Raw genomic sequence first — 17026 nt, 5'->3', positions numbered from 1 at the left:
CTATCCTAGGTCTACCCATGACAGTTTCATATACAGAATGTCTGCCATGAGCTGGGCCCTGGAAGCTGGGAAGCATGGCAACACATAGCTCATTGGTGAGTAGAAATGTCTGTGCACGTGCATGCATGTCACACACAGACAAATACACAAACCCAACTAATGACAACCATCATCACCTCCCTGGGGGACAGTGCCTACCTTCTGAGCACCCACATGATGACGGCAATACGGAACCCCACCACACCACCCCAGGTAAGATACAACTCAGCCCACATGGCAACCAGGGACATAGTGGAGCGCACATTCAGAGTGCTCAAGTCACGCTTCCGCTCGCTTGACTGCTCTGGTGGGCAGCGACTATATGCACCCACAGTAGTGTGCAGGATCATTGTGGCAGCATGTGTCCTGCACAATGTTGCAACATAGTGGGACGTACCGGTGGACATGGTGGTGCCCCCACATCCCCAACTACACGGACAGGCGCTGCCCATGGGAGGGGAAAAGGCACGTGGCGAGGCAGCCCGGACCCAGCTTGTGGCAACATTTTTTACCTAAACTCGCACCACTGCAGAGTGCACACAGACCTGGGACATACCAGGTGACAATCGATGATGACAAAGAGACAGTCAACTGTCACAACCTTATCACCCTGAGAATGTTTCCACGGAAGTGCAACATTGTGTGCATCCCTAGCTACTTAAACATAACCAATCCGGTGTGACCAAAAGGAACACATGCAATGTGCATATCCCACCACTCCCCTGCAAAACAGGCCATGAAAATCACTGGTATGTCACCCAAACCCTCCAAACCCCCATGACCCTCGTCAGCCACACCATGACATGGCATGTAACAGCAAAAGAGAAAAACAAATGCACAACACATGACAGAATCGTCACAAAGTCCCACGTGATAAATGGGAACAGGCCTGAGACAATTATACCTGACATGGAATCAGATGAAATGAGTGATCAACAACCTCCAATACAAAAGTCATACACAAATGCATGCTACCAGCGGTACAATCAGCAAAAGACAGAATACCTGTTGGCATACACATTGGGCAATCCAAATCTGCAAATACCAAACCTGTGTGCTGTGTGTGTCTCCCCTGCAACACACCGCTCAGCTCACAGCACAGTGAGCGTCCAGTGCATTGGGGATGCACCTTGAGCATCATATAAAAAAGGAAAAGCAACAAAAATTACCCTGTGAGGCATGTACACGATCTGAAAATTGTAAGTGATCATGCGCGGCCGGGACACAGCATGCCAGAGAAGGCAATCTGTGTGCACATGTGGGCATAGATGTGTGGTTATATGTGTGGTGGTGCGTTGTGTAGGTGTGTGTGTCAGTAGGGACATGCAATCGATACATGCATGTGAAATGAAGTGACCCTCAGTGTCCTTTATACATCACATGTGAACATTGCCCTTGTGGACCCCCCAGTGTGATAGGCCACACCAATCCCCTGACACCTGAAAAGTAAACCCAACACAGGAAAATCCATTGACCAGCAAAACACATAATGTACATAGTACCCTACGTTGACAATGTCAGACAGGGACCAATTACTGTAGCCCAAGTGTACCAACTTCACATTGTCACCACACGGCCCCCTACCATGATCAGTGTGGCTTTGACAGTGAAAGGGTGCAAGCTAAGATCTACAGCATGAAGTGCATAAAGCACGTATACAGGCAAGTAATGAAAAAACATCACAATCAACTGAAAAGTTAAAAAGTATACTCACCAAAAGTGATTGAAGACAGGCCATGGAGAAAACATCCTTAATTCCCACAAGGGGTGTATACAAAAATAGGGCTGCAGAATGGGCATAGACAAAAGTCCAATGCCCCTTTGTAATTTGCTGTCACACCGAACCATCCTTGCAAGCCCATGGAAAGGAGAAGCAGGAGTGGCATATGTGTCAGGACCCCAAGCCACAAACACATACACAAGACAAGCTTGTATGGGCCCAGCTGAAACACACAGTGGAAAGCACAAAGCACCACATCGTCACATGAATGCACAATAGACAAACAACATAATAAAAAATAAAAAAATGGCCACATATGACTGATGGGGGCGGGCACCCAGGAGGGGGGAGGTACAGGGTGCACCTCAACACCCACATGCGATGATGTTGAGATAAAAACAAATCCTCCATGGGCTCAAAGCCTGCATGGCCCCACCTGTGTGGAAGATAAGTCGTTGTCCTATTCCCCCTCTGGGTGGAAATCAGAAGGTGGACGTGGCACAGTTGCCTGACCACACCTATCTGCAGCTTGCCCCTCCATGGCAGCAAGCATGCGGGTCTGGTTAGCCTGGTCCTGTGTGGCAATGGCACGTAGGTCAGCATGCAGCACCTCACGTGATATGCGTGCTTCCTCTTGCAAGGTAGCACGTGTAACACAGAGTTCTGCCTGCATGGCCTCACATGACATCTGGAGCACCTCCCAGCATGCACCTAGCTCAGCCAAGATGGTATTCTCAAGTTGCTCCATCCTAACTTCTGACCACTGCCTCTGGGACATGTTGGGCACACCCAGAGTAGATCTGAGGGATTGGTTTTCTCCTCTAAGGGCCTCCCTGTGTGCCTCTGCCTGAGACACCATTTCAGCCCAGTCTGCCCTGTTTGAGGCCACCATGCCCAGCTTGAGTGAGCTTCACATGGACTGCGTTGCCAGCTGCTGGAGCTCCACCTGCCTATCAGGGGGAGCATTGATTGGGCCATACTTTCCATACCTTGAGCAATCTTCTCAGTAGCTGCCCCCTGTTGCTGTGAACTGGCATACATGGCATGCTCCCACTAAGTATTCCCCAGTGGCGCACCGTCTGCGCGTTGCCGGACATTACACTTGTGGGACGCAAGGAGCCAGGGTCCTTGCTGGATTGGTACCACCCGCGTCTGCGGGACTGCATCCCTCCATTAACATGATGCCCCAGGCACATCAGCAACTGCTGTGGAGTGTGACTGTGCACCCAGAACCACCACTGGCGGATGTTCCGACACTGCCTGGCCCCTCACTACAGGTGTTGCGGACAGAAGATCATCCACATCCGGATCACTCACCGGCGACAAATCATCATGATGCGCATCCAACTCAACATTGTGCTCAGTGTTCATCAGAGCTTGACTTATTGCCAGCCCTGGACACGACGGTCTGGAGCACAAATGGGTTCTTGTGGTCTACCACCCCACGAACCCCATTTGTGCCGGTTTGCTGGTGTAAAAGCAACCACGTGTCTGTAGTGACATCACCATCCTCTGGCTCCATTGGGTCATCACCTGTAATGTGAACAAAACAAACATGAGTACACATGTCAGCAGCACATACCCCGCACACATAGACATCACTATATCGACAGACAACACATGAAGCAGACATGTCACACACAACTCAAATTCCGGCATGCATCCAGTGGCATTGATATGCAACGGCATGCCGAAAGCAGAAATGGATGCTTGTAAATTGCAAAGCCTACACATGTACTGAATGTAGTATATCACCTCTATCACACACCACTTATGGCAGGCACATATCACAGGCAGAAATGACAGATGGCAACAAAGAGATGGCACGTAGCATAAGCATGTTTGAACAGCCAAATGGCGACAGCTGCAAGTGAATCAAAACACACCATGACACATGTAATATTCATGTAGACATGCATCACTAAATCATCATCACCTTCAATGAGGTATGAGGGACCATAGCACTGAGTATGGTCCGAGCTGCCAGTCCATGAAGCTTCTAGAACACCCTTCAGGGCCTGATTCAGCACTTTGTGCATTGAATGTTTCAAAAAACATGATTCAGTGTGTCAAATCACCACGCCCAAGCTCCACCAGTATTGCTAAGTGGGCCTTGGTGTACTCGTAGTGCATGACCGTGCATCTTCAGGATTGTGTCGGTTTAACATAACGGGCGCAATGCTGAAATCTCACCAGCATTTCCATAAAATAACGACATATTAGTTATTTAACAAAAATACTGCTGAGAACACATGTGTAAATAAACACTCCAAACACACCTAAGTAAGCAGCTGCACTGTTGCACAACACAACTTTGAAGCTGCTTGCATATGTGTTTGTGTATGTGAAAGTGTACATACACACCCGTGTGGCGTATGTCAAAACCTTCTTATACAGCAAAGCAAGCAGCTTCAACGCTACTTGCTTTGATGTATGTGAAAGTGTACACATACACACGTGCAGGTAGCTTCACAGTAATTACAATCCAATTTGCGGCCTGTAACCAGGTTTATAGTGAAAAAACCGAATTACAAAATCTCGAAAAAAAAGCTCGAATTCAAAATCTCGGAAAAAAAAATCTCAAATTTTTTTTTTAATACGTTTTTATTTCGAAATTTTCTTTTACCCTTTTTTTATACTTACCTGAACCCACAAATACATATAAATAAATAAATAATTCGAGATTTTTTTTCGTTTTTTTGACCGACCACCCTGTAACCCCTCTGCTGGCTATATCAGTTAGTATAGCCCACAGATTGACCAATCAACTTTGCAAACCACCCGCTAGCGTGTTCTAATACAGAGTACATGTGTCACAGGATGCACCCGTGCTACTGCATTTCATAACAGTGAAGGGATGAACATCTGAACATACATGCCAGGTCACTTTGACATTGCAGCAGTGAGTAGGCATGTAGAATGGTGTAACATGGCTCAGAAGTGGGTGGGTGCAGTGCAGTTCATATGTACGTTCCCAACAATATACATCAACAAGTACATTTTGATGTCAATCAGTTAACAGGACGGCAGTGTAAGGGCAAGTTCAGCCATCATGTGCAATGTGCACATGGCTACAGTTCACCCACCCACCCCTTAGTGAAAATGCAGGGAGGCATTGCATGGCAATGAAAGATTGACCAGAGAACTGTGTATTGGCAGACAGTGTTGGCTAGTGTCAATTGCATCATCTCAGTCAACTGACACCACAGCAGATGAGAATCGGTCAGTAAGCAGGACACATGATGAACCGTCAGTGGTATACCCATTCATGCAGAAGGCACTTCACCGGTTGAGCAGAGTCAGGGGGCCTGCAACAGGGGGAGGCCTGTGCCCCACATAGACAATGACACCCAAAACATGTGTGTGATGCAGGACTGAGCCAGAGTGAGTATGGAATGGATGAACAAATGCCATGATACGTATGTAATCCCGGACACGTACTACATTGATCATCCTGATAAGGACAAATAGGGGCGTGCATTGAATGCACATGAAGCATGAATGGGCACTCAAGTCCCCAGGGAGCATCTGCCATCTGCACAGTCTGAGTGAGACACCCTGCATCAGGGACAAAGGATGTACACCACAGTATGTGATTGGCAGGTTCGCAGGGGGAAGTGTGCATGTACACGGGAGCGTGGAACAGGCCATTTCAGTAGTCCAACATGTTACCCACCAGTGCCATGGTGAAATTGAGGTGCAGGTGGTCGAGGGGCAAGGAAGCATGCCCGTGTGGAGTACCCGCATGCAGGCTGAACACACATGCACGTCAGTCATGCAATGTGCAATGACAGAGTCCGAGTGCTGAGTGGAAAGACACCACAGGCTACATGCAGACAGGTCAGTGAGCTGGAACATGGATCAGAGGGGCAGCCAGGTGACTAGCATGTGAGTAGCGTGCATGTGTGGTGATAAGGACAGTCCCCATCTGCTTCACATTTCCAGCATGCATCGCAACAGGCACACATCAGGGAAGCATTGCATGGCTCACACATGAGAATCATGTACACATAGCATGTAGTGGCAGTCAAGCACAACACATCACACAAGCAAACAACACATGGGCTGGACAAACATGCAACAACACTCACCGGATGGAGCATCATAATCCTGCATCTCTCCCTCTCCATCGACCAATCCTGCCGGTGGTGGCCCTCAGGTGGTGGCCCACTGCCAGTCACCTGAGTCACAGCATAATTGCTTAGCACAGCCTTCGGAGGCCATACCAACGCTTTTTGCAGTCCTGAGCTGTGTGCACCTGATATCCAAATGCATTAACACCATCGTAATATGCTGCCAGTGGACCATACGCTGGGCAGGCATACTATGGCAATTTGGGCCCACTAGTATATTGGGTTTGTTTTCTGACACGTAGCCCACAAGGAAGTCCAGTTCCTGCTTGTTGAAAGGCTTCTTCCTCGATGTGCCGGAGGCCGGAGCTGTGACTGAGGTCCCAGCCTCTTGCGCAGGAGCAACCTTCCTCCTCTTGGGCAGTGGTATGGACACTGACTGGCAAATACCGTCCTTATCATGGAACCAGGACAGAAGCCCTGACTTGTGTCAGTGGCTGCTGGGTGCTGTTGCCAGGACCCAGTGCATCAACTGCTGCTGTGGCAAGGTCAATGACCGAGACTGTCCTGGCTGGCAGACTCACAGGCGGGGTGGTGTTGGCTGCATCTGCCCATGCAGTTGCCAATCCCCGGCTGCTTGGGGCAGCAGATGACAACACTGCCCCAGGGACATGTGCGTCGGTCAGAGCATACCTGCGCACACTTTGCTTCAGCCTCCTGACCATCTGAAATTCAGCCTGGGAGTTTCAGGTGCCACTGTTGGGCCTGTCACAGTAGATGAAACTGACTGCCGTGTCACATGGGTGCCAGGGTCGATGCAACAGCTGCATCTCCCAGAACCGCAGGGGGTGGTGGCATGACTGTACCAACACGTGGCAGGACATCCTGCACATGTGGCAGGACATCCTGCACATGTGGCGCACCCCTGCCTCTTCCCCCTCTGCAGCCACCCTGGACTCCCCCTACTCCCTGGTCACCCTGGCCACGTCCCTGACCATGCCCAACATGTGGAGGGCACCCAACTGAGGCGCCCCTCACCTTTTGTGGCCTCCCAACCATGACACGGATGTACTCGTGCCAATGGGAGGTGTACACGACAATTGACCTGGACAATTGGGGTGAAGGGGGCGGGGTATGTGATATAAACAGCACCCCTGTGCTCTGGCAAGGCTGTATGTGACCCCCTGGGAGAAATGATGGGTCAAGCAATGCTCAGCCACCCCAAATCTCCAGTAAAACCATGCACCCAAGCCCCGGTAGCCCATGTGTGTGGAATTAATCTCCCATAGTACGCAGTGGAACCCAGGGACACAAACAACACGTACACGTTGGACACACAGGCTACTATGACCTTGAAAACGGGTACGCGATACACACGGGATCCCACAGTGGGACAAATAGCATGCGTAACCCACCATCTGACTAGTGTGGGAAAGAAAAACATGCATAGGCAAGACCCCCACCAAAAGAAGAGGTACGTCCTCGATCCGCTGTGAAGTGATGGCACGTGAAACAACAAGAAGTAGCTAAACACACATCGGTCTCCACGAATAACACGTACAGCGAATTGCTGGCCTCCACTCACCTTTAACCCGTGCCGAGGGAAACACCTGCATGCGTCACGTCACTTACACACTTGTGCACTAAGGGCCTTTCCTCGAATTACAAGCTGACTTGCAGTTTTTTCACATGCTAAATCACTTTGCATTGAGCTGGCCACGCAACAACACACAGAAGACCACGCACCTGCCCAGAAGGCCATTTACCTGTCCCCCGGAGCCCCGAACAGCCTCACACAAGCCATTTGCTGCAGCCTGCCTGCTGCCATCATGCCCTGCTATTTGGTGCCTGCACATCAGCCATTGCGAGGGGTCCAGTTGCTGTGACCACCCCTGCTGGAACAGAAGACTCCCGACTGGTGTTCCATCACTCCACAGCCCCAGGACCCAGTTGCCCAACCACACCTGCCTCGGGTGTTGTCATGTTGGGGCAAACACCATCTGAGACCACTGGCAACCCCCAGTCAGAGAGGCATAGGGCTATCAGATTCTCAGCCACAGAAGTTGGCATCATGGTGGAGCAAGTCCTGGGGCATTATGATGCCCTCTTCAGACGACTGTGCGCCAACAAGGAAAGATGGAAGAGGACCTGGTTGGACATCGTGGATGCCGTCAATGCGGAGGGGATGGCAACCCGCGACTTGAAACACATCCAGAAGCGCTGGGAGGACTTCAGGTCCAGGATCCTCATGAAGGCCTGGTGTCTCTTGCGTGCAGCGGATGCAGGCGGGCGCCAGGTTCAACTTAGCATTGACCAGATGAGTGTCTTGGAATGCATCAACCCAGTGCTTCACCACCAGGTCCTACAGAGACAGACCTGTCTGGAGTCGAGCGGTGAGTGTCATGGCTATCCCTGTCCACGCAGTGCATGTGGAGGTGTGGCTAGAGTGTGCAGCTTGGACATATGTCTGAAATGGACCTTGTATGGATGTGTGTGTGAAGGGACATGCCCGTGCTGCATGTGTGATGCACATCAATGGTGTATGTGTTCCAATGCATGATGCCCAACTGCATGTGGAGATGCACACATGTTTGCATTTCTGTGTATGTACTATGCCATGGTTGGGGTGTGACACATGAATGCTGGTTCCACCTTCATGTACGTGCATGGTATACATGTGCGTGTGTCTGTTTGGCATGTGTGTGACAGTGAGACACCATGGATGAATGTGACCCGGACATCTGGGTACCTGATTGGCAGATGTGACATAGTTGCCGATGATTGCACTGTGACAGGTCGTGGAGATGTACAGATGCATGTCTGTCTGGTGGCGTGTGTGCATGTGATCGGCACTCCCCATGTTGTTTATGACGTCATGCTAACCTTTGGATGTTCACGCAGTTTTCTGTGTATGGATGCTGATGCCTGCTGCACGATCCCTGTTTATTTGTGCATGTGTGAGGGTGCAAATGACATGATTGTTGGGGAGTGTGATGCCATCTGTGATGTCTGATACTGAGGGCCTCATTACGACCCAGGCGGTAAGTTACCGCCTGGGCCGTGACTTTACCACCATGGCGTAAACTACGTTTACGCCATGGTGGTTGGCGGACTTACCGCCCCATTCCGACCTTGGCGGGGCGGTAAGTCCCCAATCCCCATTTACCCTTCCCCATTCCCATTTTTGCCCCATAGGGCATAATGGGAGTGGGGAAGGCGTTAATTACGCCACTGTAAATTAAGGTGGTGTAATTAACTCCATGGTCCCTTAGCGCCATGGATTTTAACACCTGCTAAAAGCAGGTGTTAAAAGCTCCATGGCGCTAAGGGACCTCGTACTCAGGCGGTTAGGGTCGGCGCTGTTTACGCTGCCGTAAACCCCTTACCGTCTGGGTCGTAATGAGGCCCTGACACTCATGTGCAACTGTCATGTGTGTAGCAGACCAATGTACGGTGACCTGATGCCTGTGTTCTGTCTCTACCTGTCTGCAGCGTCGGCTGATGAAGAGGGCGGAGACAGTGCTGTGGAGCCCAGCAGCAGAGATGACACCAGCAGCCGGAAACGCAAGGCCCAGATCCCCTCCCAGGTTCTGATATCTTCCTGGAGTGAGGAGTCTGGTGCCGTGTCCATGGTTGCAGCTGCTGAGGGGAGGTCCAAGAGAGGCATCAGAAGGGGCAGTTGAGCTCCCACAGGGGCGTACTGAGGAAGACGGCACAGAGTAATTCAGGTTGGTGGTGGGTGTGGTTGAGGAGGAGGCCATATCAGCTCCATGCATGGGGCCTGGAAGGGGTGGTTCCACTGGTGCAAGTAGTGCAGTCCAGGGGCAGGGGCAGGAGGCAGCACAGGTAACTGCGGAGGTGCCTGTGTGTAATCCTGTCCATGATCCTGTGACTGCATCATCCCGCACCAGCAGGGATGCCTCTGTCCAGGCCCGTTCGCAGGTAGGGGATGCGTCTACAACAACTGGCCGTCCTCTCCCTGCGGACGTGACAATCTGTGACCATGTGCAGCCTGTCCTAGTTGGTGTGGTGTTGCGCCTGTGGTATTCGGGATGACGTCCATGGTTCTAGGCAGGACAGTGCACATCATTTCGAATACCTGCTTGGCCACCTCGACTTGCTAGGACAGTTCACTGGCGCAGGGTTCATCCATGTGCTGGACGCTCTTGCGACCCCCTCCTCAACTACACCCCCTATGCACCAGTTGTCCTCTGTGTCGTCTTCCTGCCCATGTATCACCTGGGCCCCATGTGGAGCTGCCCTTGAGCCCACGGCCAGGCTGGTGGAGACCACATCCCTGCCACAGTCGGGAGTCAGAGGTCCAGCAGTGGTGATAACACCACCAAGTGGACCCCAGGAAATGGAGGATGTGCAGGCATCATTGAGCAAGGCACGTGCATGACGGCGCCGGGGCATATCATCATCCCGGAGGCCATCGTGCTGGCAGAGGAATTTGGCATTGAGGCAGCAGCAGGCTCGGTATGGGAGGTGTCATCGCTCAGGGACAACAACATCCCGGGGGCAGGCATGGGCTGACTGGCAGGAGGACCCAGGACTGGGAGTGTCTTCTGTGTGGCAGCGGTTGGGCCAGCAAATCGATGCAGAGTGGCAGCAGGCAGGGAGGGCACAGTTCACGATGGTCAGGGCGGAGAACTCCATGCATCAGGTGTTGAGGTGGGCTGAGTGCCTCGTGTATACTCGCAGGGAGGAGTCCATGGCAAGATCCCTGCGAGCCCTCGAGGCCACAGAACAGGGCCGCCCCTGGGTCATCAACATGGAGTTCGATGATGCCCTGGTCCGGGACATCAAGAAGTGAGCCTTTGGACTAGCCCACCACCATTGCATATAGTATTTAGTGTTTAAATTTCATTTGGTATTTTTTATGATTTGAAGTACACAGACTTTGCTCCATTATTTGTATATAGTTGTGTTTTACATAGGGTTTTTTGTAAGTTTCATTTTGTTTTGGAATCATGGACCCTTCAGTGTTTAATTGTAAATATTTCTGGACATGTACATACTTTCTTATTTTTTTTTAATCCCATGAAGGAATGGTTTTTATGGTTTTCATTTTGGATTTTGTTTATTGGACTTTGGACATGGACCACTTTTCTGTTTTCATTTCTTTGGATTTACATATTTCTTGGAGTTTGCATTATTTTTTATTTGAACTTTCATTACTTTCTCATTTTCACGTTTTATTGTCATTTGGTCATTTTGCATTTATTTTAATACATTTCCATGATGTTCAATGTTGGTGTGAAACACTTCCATGTTTTGTGCATGTGTCAGTGAGCATAGCCTCAGTCATGTGTCACTGCTGTGTGGCTCTGTTGAACATGTCTTTGGGTGCATGCATATGCTTTTGTGAATGTCATGGCATGGGGCTTTTACTGGGGAGTGGGTACAGTGGATGGTTGTGTGTTTGAACTGGGGTGGTGCGGCGTGGGGTGGAATTTGTGTTGGCATTTGTAACATGGCCCTGTGTTGTGACAACGTGTTTCTTGAGGGCACATAAGTAGGGGCCTGCTGGCAGGTGCCTGTCACTGGTGGGGGGGACATGAGTCGGGGACTGCTGGCAGGTGCCTGTCACTGGTGGGGGGACATGAGTCAGGGACCTGCTGGCACGTTGCCGTCACTGGGTGGGGTGTGGGGGGTACATGAGTCAGGGCTTGCTTGCAGGTGCCTGTCACTGGTGGGGGGGGACATGAGTCGGGGCCTACTGACAGGATGCCGTCACTGGGGGTGAACATGATTGGAGACATGCCTACTGGCATGCTCACAGGTGATGCAGGCTCAGTTGTTGTGTGGGCTGCCTGCTGGCATGCTCACGGGTGATGGGGGCTCCGTTTTTGTGTGGGCTGCCTGCTGGCATGCTCATGGGTCATGTGGGGCTCCGTTGTGGTGTGGGCCGCCTGCTGGCATGTTCATGGGTGATGTGGGGCTTGGTTGTGGAATGGCCTGCTTGTGAGATGTGTCCAAGGGTGATCCGAGCACGCGCATCCTTTTTCAGGCAATTGAGCTGGTGCGAGCGGGGTACACGTATTCCGGGGGTGCGCGATGAACACGTACCCCGCTCGCGCCAGCCCAATTGAGTGTGAAACTCTTTGGCACCCCAGAATACGTGTACCCTGCTCGCACCAGCCCAATCGCATGTTATACTTCTTGCGCACCCCCGAAATACACGTACCCCGCCCGCGCGTATTCCAGGGGTGCGCGAGAGATATTACATGCGGTTGGGCAGGTGCGAACGGGGTACGCGTATTCCGGGGGTGCGCATGGAGTTTTTCATGCAATTGGGCTGGCACCAGCGTGGTACAAGTATTCCGAGGGGTGTGCAATGAGTTTTACATACGATTGGGCTGGCACGTGTGGGGTACGCATATTCCGAGGGGTGCGAAAGGAGTTTTACACGCAATTGGGTTGTCGCATGAGGGGTGAGTGCCGTTTTTAGCACAATTTCATTGTTGAGGGGATGTATGCTGGTCCACTGGCCTTTGTGCCATGTAGGGGATTTGTGCGGCTGTTTTTGGTGCAAGGGGCGGGGTTGGTGGCGTAACTGGCGCTGCTGCAGGGTCACTGCACCACGGATGGTTATGCATGTTGAAATCCATGAATACACGATGTGTGAAAATGGGTTTTGGCGCACGCGGCTGGTGCAAGCTGGCTCCCTCTGTGCGCCAGCCGCGTGCAACACTTCTGTGCTTGATTCCATGAATTACCCTGTATGACACAAACAAGGCCGCAATACACTCAGAAGCATTGGAAATTTAAATCTCTGGCAACATTTTCACTACAAAGAACTAATTCAAAACATGTGTCAGTCTGCAGACCTCCCAATGCTAACATTTTAAAAAGCATTAGAACTGGTCTGCTTACTAAAGATGCAGAATCCATCTTACATAGTAGACTAATCCACGAGCTATATGGATGAAACACAACTGCTCCTAATGTCATGGAACAATGAACTGAACAAAATCTAAAATGCATGGCCTTAATGCCAACCCATGCAAGCTGTAGTCAATTCAAAAAAACTATCAGCCTTATTCTGAGTCCGGCGGTAGCCGTGCTGGAAAAAACAGCAGGCTGCCACCAGACACTGAATGAATTACCACCTCCGGACTTGCAGGATTTACCAGGGCATTACAGCCCCGGTAGTCCGGTAATTCGTGAGGCAGAATAACGTTACTCGCCATTCCCAGACTCCATGGGGATGGGGACCATGGAAACACTGGCACTGTAATTAACGGTGCCAGTGTTTCCATTTCTGCCTGCAGGCGGGTGGCGTTACTCTCGCCAGGTCAGCCTGCAGAACTCATAGTGTCCTGTCCGGAAACAATAGTAGAGGCGGGTATACCGCCACTGTTGTTTCCGGACCGGCAGGGACATAATGAGGCCCACTGTTGAAAAAGAAAATTACACCCATACTGCATATCAGCTCCACAGACAAACTAGAAGTGCATGGCATGACAATTCCTATGTGTCAACAAGCAACAGCATGACTAAATAGCTTAGTAAAATGTATCTCCAACACAGCTGGATTGGAGAAAGTGTTGACTTTGTGTTTGTTTGTTTGTTTAGTATTTATTGTGCACACCGGACCCTGGAGTATAAGGGCGCAAAGGTAAGAAGATATACAGCTTGGAGCACAGTTACAGGTTACAGATTACAGGTCATCGGTTACAGGCATGTTGGAGCAAGTTCATACATTCATTTAACATTTGTTGTCGTCAACCAGTTGATCACATTTTGCCTGAATTTGGTAAAAGATTGTTCTAGCCTCACAGTGATAGGTAGTTCATTCCACAATTGAGCGGCTTTGACTGGGAAACTGGTTCCGCCTATGGTGGCAAGTTTAAATCGGGGTATTTGGAGACGATTGGTGTTGGCTAGTCTTGTTTGTCTTGTGGAGTGAGTTCTGGTGAATCTGTCCTTTAAGTATTGTGGGGCTTTATTGTGGAGTGATTTGTATGTGAGGGATGCAGTTTTGAGTCTGATTTTCTCATAGGTGGAGAGCCATTTATGTGTCCTTCTTGTTTCTGAGATGTGTTCTCTCTTGGGGATGTTCAATGCAGCTCGGAGGGCATTGTTTTGCTGTATCTGAATTTTGTTAATGGTAGATTTAGTGGCTCCTATGTACAATGTGTTACAGTAGTCTAGTTTGGAGATGATTAGGGCTCTGGCTAATGTTAGACAACTGTGCTGAGATAAGAATTGTTTTCCTGCTCTGATTAATTTACATGTGTAAGCTGTTGATGAGGCTAGGGAATTTACCTGTTTGGAGAAAGATAAGGTGGAGTCAAGGTACATACCTAGCTTTTTTACTTCTTTGGCTACTTGTATACAGTTCTCATCGATGATAAAGGAGGAATAGTTTGTACTTAGTTTATTAATGAGGGAAGCGGTACCTAGGATAAGAAGGTCAGTTTTATCATCGTTCAGGCATAGGCCATGGGTTGCCATCCATGCCTGAACGATGCTGTAGATTTTGTTCACCAGTGCTAGATCCCCTTCGTAATCCCCCGTGAGAGGGAGGAGGATCTGGGTATCATCAGCGTAGTTGGTATACGTGATACCCAGATGGTCCAAGTCATCAAACAGGGGCTTAGTAAAAATGTTATATAGCGTTGGTGAAACGCAAGATCCCTGTGGCACGCCACAGGTGATAGGGATGATGTCTGCAGCTGCTATAGGGGAGAAGACCCTCATTGTACGGTCACTAAGGAATAATTGGATCCATACTATAGCCTCAGTGGAGAAGTGTGCTGCTGTGTCTAGGTGATTGCACAAGACTTTTATGATCCACTAAGTCGAATGCAGCCGATAGGTCTAATAGCAGGAGAAGTGCTGGCTTTCCAGAATCTCGTATTTTATCTATTTGGGCTTTTAGGTCAATCAATGCAGTTTCTGTGCCATGCAGTGGACGGAAACCGGATTGACGGGAGCCTAGTAGTTGGTTATGTTCCAGGAAGTTCTGGATTTGGATATATGCCATCGTATCCAGAATCTTCAATAGTAACGGTACAGTGGTAATCAGTCTATAATTAGTGGGTATGGCTGGGTCTAAGGTTGCCTTTTTAAGGAGTGGGTGCACCCAGGACTCTTTTAGGTTACTCGGGATAGAGCCCGTAGTAAAGGAGGCATTAATAAACTTTGTGATGATCGGTGCTAAGTCACGTGCAGCATCTTTGATGAGTTGTGCTGGGCAGAGGTCTCCTTTGCAGTTGGATGGTTTTAGGCCGAGTACTACTTTCTCCACCTCTAATATAGAGACTTTGGAGAAGTGGAATTGGGTGTGGGTTTAGGGTTGGAAGGAGTCCTGGTGGGAGGTAATGTGGCAGAGGCTAAGGTCTCTCGTTTTAGTTCTATTTTCTTTTGAAGGTTTAGGACTTTGTTAGATAATGCATGCTGGATTTCAGAGCGTAAACTGCAGAGTAATTCTAAAACGTAACCTTGACGTAGAACAAGGTTTAGTCAATCAAGGAATTGGTACAGTTGTTGGCTTCCAAACATATCCACATGACAGTAACATTCATATTTTCAACATCCCCTTATACAAACTTGTGGCAGTTCATAAAAGTGGCCTCACAATACCACTTTTCCTTCTTTTTGAAGACATGTACATGCACAGAAAACAATTGTCTCTATCTCTTGCGTATACTGCGAATATTCAAAAATCACAAGGTTTAAACTTAGATCAAGCATTGATTGACATTGGCAGCACCGTCTTTAAAGAAGGTATGAGTTATGTAGCACTTTTACTTCTGCATATACTGAATGGTCTATTCCTTGTTAACTTTGATACAAACAAAGTCAACACTGACATTCCTTGCATCCTGAAATAATAGAAACAGACAACTACAATTTCTTAGCCATCACCGAATCATGGCTGCAAAAGCAGCAGGCCCAACTTTGATGAATGCCGTTCCAACAAACTATACCATTCTCAGAGAAGACAGAAATGACACCCGTGGTGTTGGCATAGCAATCATAGTAAAATCTAGCCTGGCAATGAGGCTAGCAACTCCATTGCATGTTAACTTGTGTGAATTCTTAACAGTCAAATTGCCCATTTCAGATTCAACTACACCCCAAACTAATAACGTAACTATCCTACCAAAACCGGCACTCCGCTTTAACTTTAACAAAACTTCGATATTAGAAGTTGAAAAAATAATACTTACTCTCAAACCCTCTAACTGTCGAGGAGATCAATGCCCTGCCCAAATTATAAAAGACACCGCAAGAGACCTCTCACCCTTTATCTCTAAGCTCATTAACGCGTCATTTATTTCAGGCACCATCCCTAGCAATCTTAAGGAATCTTGGGTCCTCCCTCTTTTATAAAAACAAACACTCATCCCTGCCATACCCACAAACTACAGGCCAATTACAATGGTGCCATTCCTTCTCAAGATACTTGACAGGGTGGCATACCTACAGATTCAGAGATTTTTGGAACACAACCAACTCAACTCCTTGGTACCCGGCAATCAGTTTCCAGACCTCAGCACGGGACTGAAACTGCACTTATAGACCTTAAGGTCCAGATTGATGATCTGAGAGATCAGGGAAAATTTGCCCTTCTACTTCTACTAGATCTCTCAGCAGCATTTGACCTGGTGGACCATGCTGTTCTCTGTAACCATTTAGAATCAGCAGCACACTTCTCACAACAAGCTATAGCTTCTATCCAATCGTCCTTAAGTGAAAGAACTATGAGAGTTTTCTCTACTACAGAAGCAGCTGATCCCATCCCCATCCTATGTGGTGTTCACCAGGGCTCATGTGTCTCCCCCACATTGTATAACATATTTACCAAGCCCCTCTTTGATGAACCGGATTGTCTTGGTGTCATCTACACTAATTATGCATATGACACTCAGATTCTTATCCCACTTACAGGGGATCACAATAAGGATTTGGCCTTGGTGAACAGGATATATCTCATCATCCAGGCATGGATGGCACTCCATGGTCTATGCCTGAATGATGACAAAATGGAGCTCATCATTCTGGGAACCACACCTAACGTTAACAAACTGGTACACAAATATAATTCCTTTGACATAGATGGCAACACAATTAAGGTGATGAAGGATGTAAAAACACTAGGTTTCCACCTTGACTCCTGCCTCACACTGACTAAACAATTGAATGCCATGGCATCATCTACAGCTTATACCTGTAAATTGAT

This window comes from Ambystoma mexicanum, chromosome 1q (genome assembly GCF_040938575.1).
Source record: "Ambystoma mexicanum isolate Mex_15411 chromosome 1q, UKY_AmexF1_1, whole genome shotgun sequence".
Taxonomy (NCBI): Eukaryota; Metazoa; Chordata; class Amphibia; order Caudata; family Ambystomatidae; genus Ambystoma; species Ambystoma mexicanum.
Note: the sequence above shows the minus strand (reverse complement) of the source record.